The sequence below is a fragment of the Arachis ipaensis genome, chromosome B10, assembly GCF_000816755.2.
Source record: "Arachis ipaensis cultivar K30076 chromosome B10, Araip1.1, whole genome shotgun sequence".
Taxonomy (NCBI): Eukaryota; Viridiplantae; Streptophyta; class Magnoliopsida; order Fabales; family Fabaceae; genus Arachis; species Arachis ipaensis.
In genome coordinates, this window is record NC_029794.2 from 84,140,947 (window position 1) to 84,149,451 (window position 8,505).

Sequence of the window (8,505 nt, forward strand, 5' to 3'; positions counted from 1 at the left end):
TCATCCCTTCCCAGATCCTACTCGGAATACCACAGACAAGGTTTAGACTTTCCGGATCTCAGGAATGGCCGCCAATAATTCTAGCCTATACCACGAAGGTTCCAATCTTAGATTAGAAACCCAAGAAATATGCATTCAAGCTTGTTTGCATGTAGAACGGAAGTGGTTGTCAGTCACGTGTTCATAGGTGAGAATGATGATGAGTGTCATGGATCATCACATTCATCAAGTTGAAGAACGAATGAATATCTTGGAGAAGAAATAGACTTGAGTTGAATAGAAAAACAATAGTACTTGTATTAATTCATGAAGAACAGCAGAGCTCCACACCTTAATCTATGGTGTGTAGAAACTCCACCGTTGAAAATACATAAGAACAAGAGGGTCTAGGCATGGCCGTGAGGCCAGCCCCAAACGTGAAAAGGTCTATCAAAGTCTGAGTCAAAGTATGAAAATACAATAGCAAATGGTCCTATTTATAGAAAACTAGTAGCCTAGGGTTACAGAAATAGGTAATTAATGCATAAATCTTCTTCCGGGCCCACTTGGTGTGTGCATGGGCTGAGCATTGAAGCATTTTCGTGTAGAGACTTTTCTTGGAGTTAAACGCCAGCTTTTGTGCCAATTTTGGAGTTAAACGCCAGAATTCTTGAGCTGACTTGGAACGCCTATTTGGGCCATCAAATCTTGGGCAAAGTATGGACTATTATATATTGCTGGAAAGCTTAGGATGTCTACTTTCCAATGCAATTGAGAGCGTGCCAATTGAGCTTCTGTAGCTCCAGAAAATTCACTTTGAGTGAAGGGAGGTCAGAATCCAACAGCATCTGCAGTCCTTTTTCAGCCTCTGAATCAGATTTTTGCTCAGGTCCCTCAATTTCAGCCAGAAAATACCTGAAATCACAGAAAAACATAAAAACTCATAGTAAAGTCTAGAATTGTGATTTTTATTTAAAAACTAATAAAAATATAATAAAAACTAACAAAAATATATTAAAAACATACTAAAAACAATGCCAAAAAGCGTATAAATTATCCGCTCATCTCCTACCCAAAAGAAATGAGATGCCACAGAATTTCTTTTTAGAGCTGGAACTGTTTGACGTATGGGAAATCGATTTTATGGGACCATTCCCAAGCTCATATTCAAACAAGTATATCTTGGTAGCAGTGGATTACGTTTCCAAGTGGGTAGAGGCTGTTGCAACCCCAACAAACGATAACAAGGTGGTCATAAACTTCCTCAGAAAGAATATCTTTAGCCGGTTCAGAGTCCCACGAGCGCTCATCAGTGATGGAGGAAGCCATTTCTGTAACAGACCACTAGAAGCTCTTCTCCTGCGATATGGGGTGAAACATAAAGTCACCACACCTTACCACCCCCAAACAAGTGGGCAAACCGAGATATCTAACAGAGAGTTAAAAAGGATTCTGGAGAAGACTGTAGGAGCATCAAGAAAAGACTGGGCAAAAAAGCTAGATGATGCTCTTTGGGCATACAGAACGGCATTCAAAACACCTCTTGGAATGTCCCCACACCAACTGGTATATGGAAAAGCCTGTCATTTACCACTGGAGCTGGAACATAAAGCCCTCTGGGCTCTCAAGTTACTAAATTTTGATAGCATTGCTGCTGGTGAAAAAAGAGTCTTGCAGCTGCAAGAAATGGAGGAGTTCGGATCTCAAGCCTATTAAAATACCAAAATCTATAAAGAAAAGGCAAAGAGAAGACATGACCTCAATTTGACACCCAGGAGCTTCGAAAAAGGACAGCAAGTGCTTCTCTACAACTCCAAATTGCGACTTTTTCCGGGAAAACTCAAGTCAAGGTGGTCAGGACCCTTTCTTGTCACAAAAGTCTCACCATATGGACACATAGAAATCATGGAGGAAAGTTCGAAGAGGACTTTCACTGTGAACAGACAAAGGCTCAAGCACTACATGGGAAACATAGGGAAAACCCCAAAATGAAGTATCATCTCAATTAATGGAGGAATCGTCAAGCTAGCGACGCTAAAAGAGCGCTTCGTTGGGAGGCAACCCAACCTAAGGTAGTTCCTTTTCATTGTCATTTCAATAAAAATCACAAGTAGTTTCCCTTGTATCGTGAGGAGCTAAGTTTGGTGTTACACACCAAAACAATACAAGAGTGAATGTGTAATTCTAAGTTTGGTGTTCCACCAAAGATTTCAGTTAGAATCACACTACACTCCTTCAATGGCAAATTTCTAGCTCCAACCAATCAGGGAAACCACTTAACAGTAGTTTAGTTTCTAGTTCATAGTTATTTCGTTAATAACAACACATAAGGTTCTCCGCATGTATTCAATCTGTGATACTAGGCAAGGAACTAAGTTTGGTGTGCACACACCAAACTTAGTTCAGAAATTCACAATGCATACATGCATGCTAACTATTTCTCAAGTGCTTTGGGAACAAGCAACTTCCAACAACTTTGCAGGAATCTTCTGGAGAAATGGTGCACTATCATCCAAGGAGGTGAAGAAGGATGCAAAAACTATGGATGATGACAAAGGGATAGCTAGAAGCCACCACCCGAAGGTTGTATTATTACTTGACTCCATATACTTGGAATGCAAAAAATTGGAAGTCCGAATGTGCCCTTGATTTGTAGTTTAAATCATTCGAATTTAATGCCTATTTTCCTTGCGTTTGTCACGTGTGTACTGGTCCAAGTCAACTGCTGCATCTTCACCTTGCTTACTTGTATGGTTGTCCTTTTGAATCAAATAAAAAGAGAATGTATGCTATGAAAGACCAGAGTGAGGTTCATATTGTGGAGTAAGTTCCTAAGTTTGTGGTGTGGTAATAGATTAGCTAAGTTGGTTCACCAACAACGTAGGAAGGCAACTATCAGTCCGGAAGTCATATGCTTGAAACACACCCCATGAGACCAGCTAAATAACAAGATCCTAATAAGAAAAAGGAAAAGAGCAATAAGAGTTGAAAAAGAAAGAAAAGTAATAAGAAATAAGGCTAGGCACCAAGGGCTTGAATCTTGAGGGATGTGTCTGTGGTGCTCTTGTACCAAGGATCTGCTTGGATGAATAAGTTCTTAGGAGTGATTCATCACTTGGTAATTTGGGTTAACTAACCCGGGATTATCAACTGAAAATCCACTATCAAGAACAACCTTGCTACAGAACATTTAGTAACCCAAAGAGGTGCTGGACACCAAGGCCTCAAGGAAAGAAAATAACAAACCATGTGCCTGTGGTGTGCATGTATGGGGGAGAGAGACTTGAGGGAGTAAGTCCTTAGGGGTGTTTCAACACCTAGCACCTTGAACCAACTGGTTTGGGAGTGTTGGCTGAAAGCTTATTTTAAAAAGTCGCCCCCTCACAGAACACTTAGCCTAAGGATGCAATAAACCTTGAAAAGACAAAGGGGTCAATAAATAAAAGTCTCAAAGGGTGGAATTAAGTAAGTATTCCAGGGCATGATAAAGGTCTGAAAGCCAGTAAAGGAATGAACCTAAGTTGCTATGCATGAAACCCCATAAAACCAAGGACATGACTTCCACAATAATGATTCATTCCTCTTGTCATTTCATTCATCATTCTCATGTTCCAGTACTTGCTTAGGGAAAAGCAAGCTTTAAATTTGGTGTTGTGATGCCAGGGCATTTTGGCCAGTTTCACTGACCTTTTCTTTATTGTTTTAGGGTAGTTTCATGCATTTTCTTAGGAAATAAGCAAATTTTGGGTAGAATTTCACTTACATCTTGATTCAGGCAAACATTGTGAATTTTATATGATTTCATGAGAATTATGCATGAATTTAATGACAAATTGGATGATGCATGACTCATAACTTGGATTAGAGCTTTAATGCACTTTATTTGCTTAATTTCAGGACATAGGAAGCAAGAAAAAGCCACGTTAGTCTAACTAACGTGACCACTAACGTGGAATGGGAGCTAGCTTGCAACGTTAATGAGAAAAGTGATCGCCAATAACGTCTTCGAAACCATCATAGCCCATGTTAATTACCACGTTAACTACATTAACTTGGTAGTTAACATGGAGGAAGAGGAAGCTCCAAGCGTTAGTGGTAAAAGTGAATGCCACTAACGCTCCATAAGGGCAATTGGCCACGTTAAGAGTCACGTTAACTCAGTTAATGTGAACTCTAACGTGGAAGAGGAAGACAATGCCAACGTTAGTGACACTCACCTTTGTCACTAACGTTGGACTAAGCCCATATTGGCTACGTTAAGAGCGACGTTAACTTAGTTAACGTGAACTCTAACGTGGAAGGACCAAGGATGAGCCAATGTTAGTGACACTCACCTTTGTCACTAACGTTGGAGATGGCAATCAACACCACGTTAGTGGTCACGTTAATGTAATTAACGTGAGGCACTAACGTGGGAAAGAGGCGTTTGGGAGCGTTAGTGAAAAAGGTAGGTGTCATTAACGCTCTCGAAGATTTGGCAAGCCTACGTTAAAGGTCACGTTAACTATACTAACGTGAACTCTAACGTTAGGAGAAAGGGGTACTCTCAACGTTATTGGGAAAGGTAAACCCCAGTAACGTTTGCGAAGGGCCAAGAGGCAACGTTAGTGGTCACATTAGTGCCACTAACATTGAAGTTAACGTGGACCATTTTGGGTTAGGAATGTTAGTGAAAAAGGTGATTGTCACTAACGTTCTCGACCCCACATTTTCACTTAACGTTAACACCACTAATGCCCTAAGCTAAAGTCCATGCCTACTGCACACTTTCTCTGCAAGTGAAGCTGAGCCCATTAAAGATGATAACTGCTTCAACTCAAGATGCAAAGGCCCATATCCAAGACTTGAAGAGCCAACTAGAAGATCAGAAGAGTAGAATAAATAGGAGTAGTTTTGAACTAGAAAAGAGCTTTTGGGCTGAGAGGACTACTCTCTGTATAATTTTACTTTCTCTGTAACTTCTAGTTTTACTTTTCAGAATGCATTCTCCATCTTTATTTTCCATTCCCGGAGCCATGAACAACTAAACCCCTTTCATTGGGTTAGGGAGCTCTGTTGTAATTTGATGGATCAATAATAATTTTCATTATTCTTCTTCTTTCTTTTCTCTTGATTTTACTAGAAAGCTTTCAATCTTCATCCAATTGGGTAGTTGTCTTGGAAAAGAAGCTATTCATACTTGGATCTCTTTAGAACCATGGAAGAGGAATGAAGAGATCATGCTAGAAATGCTTTCTCATGTTGGACCAAATTGGGGTCTGGATGGATATAGTGACATATAATCCTACCAACACTTTGATTTGGAAATACATGTGGTATAATCAGTGACCATACTTCATCTCTTCTCATGAGCAATTGGACCAAGGAATTGGCTATTGATCAAGATTTGAGAGATTGAATTACCAAGGAATTGGAGTTCAATCACTTAAGATTGCCAAGGAGATCAATGAATGCATTGATTGAGGAAGAGATGAAAATGAACTTTATCCAGAGAATGCAACATCTCCTAAGCCCAATGAATCCCCCATTTCTGATCTTACCCATTCTCTTTAATTTCTGCAATTTACTTTCATGCTAAATTCCCCATTCCCCATTTAAGATTCTGCAATTTACTTTCCTCATTTATATTCAGCTCTTTATTCCCAGCATTTACATTTTCTGCTATTTACTTTCCGCCATTTAATTTCCTGCAACTCTCACATCAAATTCTGCTTAGCTCAACTAGAACATTCCTTTAATTAAAGTTAATTGACCAATCAATCCCTGTGGGATTCGACCTCACTCTATTGTGAGTTTCACTTGACGATAATTTGGTATACTTGCCGAGGGAAATTTGTTGAGAGACAAGTTTCCGTGCATCAAGTTTATGGCGCTGTTGTCGGGGATTGATTTTGCATCAACAATGATTAAATTGGTGGATAACTAGATTGAGCATTTTTTTTTTATTTTGTTTGATTTCATTTGAGTAATTCACTTTTAGTTTAGCTGTTTTCTTCCTTTTCCCCTACCCTTTTCTTAGTTGTTTACAATTCAGTTCACTAACCCACTAACTGTTTGATATATTGCATCACTCACACTAACAGCATTTTTAACAAGAATACTCTCTGCATCTACCCCCTTCTTACTTATGCCTTGTTGGTTGTATGACAGGTAGAAGAAGCGGGGCTTCAACTTCCTTTGATTCTGAACCTGAGAGGACCTTCCTTAGATTAAGAAGGGAAGCAAGAGGAAAGAGAGTAGTTGGTACGGAGGAAGAAGAGGAGTATTTTGAACCAGACATGGATGAGAATATGGAGAACCATCATGAAGAAGAGGCTCACAACCATGGCAGAGAAGGCCCAGTGCATCATGCTGGGCAAGAGAGAAGAGTTCTGGGATCTTACATCAATCCAAACCTAGGAAACTGTGGAAGTAGCATCCAAAAGCCAACCATACATGCCAACAACTTTGAACTAAAGCCATAGCTCATCACCCTTGTTCAGAACAACTGTTCATTCAGAGGAAGTGTTCAAGAAGATCCCAATCAACATCTAACCATCTTCCTAATGATATGTGATACTGTGAAGTCTAATGGTGTTCATCCTGACACCTATAGACTGCTTCTATTCCCCTTCTCACTCAAGGATAAGGCATTTAAATGGCTGGAATCCTTCCCGAAGGAGAGCTTAACAACCTGAGAAGATGTGGTGAACAAATTCTTGGCGAGATTCTATCCTCCTCAAAGAATCAACAGGTTGAGAGCTGAGGTTCAAACCTTCAGGCAACAAGATGGTGAGACTCTATATGAAGCATGGGAGAGGTTTAAGGATCTGACAAGAAGGTGCCCACCAGATATGTTCAATGAATGGGTGCAGTTACACATTTTCTATGAAGGTCTTTCTTATGAATCAAAGAAGGCAGTAGACCACTCATCCGGGAGATCTCTGAACAAGAAGAAGACCATTGAAGAAGCCATAGATGTCATTGAGACTGTAGCTGAGAATGACTACTTCTATGCTTCTGAAAGGGGCAATACTAGAGGAGTAATGGAGCTAAACAATGTGGATGCACTGCTAGCTCAAAACAATATGATCACCAAGTAGCTGGCTGACCTTACCAAGAAGATGGAGAGGAGTCAAGAAGCAGTAATCACCACCTCAACAGCAGCTCAAGAAGGAGTGAATGAAGAAGCAGAGGGTGATCAAGAACAAGCCAACTACATTGGAAATCCACCTAGGCAGAACCATGACCCATACTCCAAGACTTAAAATCCTGGTTGGAGGAACTACCCAAACTTTGGGTGGGGAAATCAACAAGACCAAGGCCAAGATTAGAGACGCCACAACCCCAACAACAATGCAGCTCACCAACATTTCACACAGAGATCATATCAACACCCACCAAACAACACACCTCAACATCCATACCAAAGCCAAAATGGCCCTTCTCATCACTCCAACTCTAACTCACCATCATTCGAGGACAGGCTCTCAAGGATTGAGAACTTACTTGAAGTCATATGTAAGGAGGTCCAGGACAGTAAAGTGTTCCAAGAGGAAGTGCAGTCCAATATGCAGAATCAAGATACTGCCATCAAAAAACTTGAGACACAAATTGGCTACCTATTCAAGCAAATTCCCAGCCATAACCTGTGCAGCAACACCAACCCAAACCCAAGAGAGGAATGTCAGGCCATCACCCTCAGAAGTGGGAAAGAATTGAATTCACAAGAGAAGAACTCAGATGAAAGGAAAGAGGAGCGAGATGAAGTCCAAATTCCCATTCCCAGTTCACAACAAAAAGGAGAAATGCTGAAGCCAGATGTCCCAAAGGCTCCATACCCTCAGTAATTAAAGAAGAGGGGGGACGACAACCAGTTCTTAAGATTTTTGGAAATCTTCAAGAAACTACAAATCAACATATCCTTTGCTGAAGCAATAGAGCAAATGCCGCTCTATGCCAAGTTTTTAAAGGAATTAATGACTAAGAAGAGAAGCTGGAAGAGCAATGAGACTGTGATACTCACCCAAGAATGTAGTGCCATCATTCAGCACAAACTACCCCAGAAATTGAAGGATCCTGGGAGTTTCCAGATCCCTTGTATTATAGGGGAAATCACAGTGGAAAAGGCTCTGTGTGACTTAGGAGCCAGCATAAATCTGATGTCAGTAGCTATGATGAGAAAAATGAGGATTGAGGAGGCTAAGCCAACAAAAATGGCCCTACAACTGGCAGACCGATCGTTCAAGTTTCCTCATGGCATAGTAGAAGATTTGCTGGTAAAGGTAGGAGATTTCATCTTCCCAACAGACTTTGTAGTGCTGGACATGCAGGAGGAAGTCAAGGCCTCCATCATCCTTGGAAGACCGTTCTTGGCCACTGTGGAGATGTCATTGACGTTCAAAAAGGTGAACTCACCCTGATATTACACAATGAAAAGATGACATTCAATGTATTCAAGGCCATGAGTTACCCACCAGAACAATTGGGAGAATGTATGAGGTTGGATTCACTGGAAGATGCAATACAGGAGATTTTTGAAGAGGA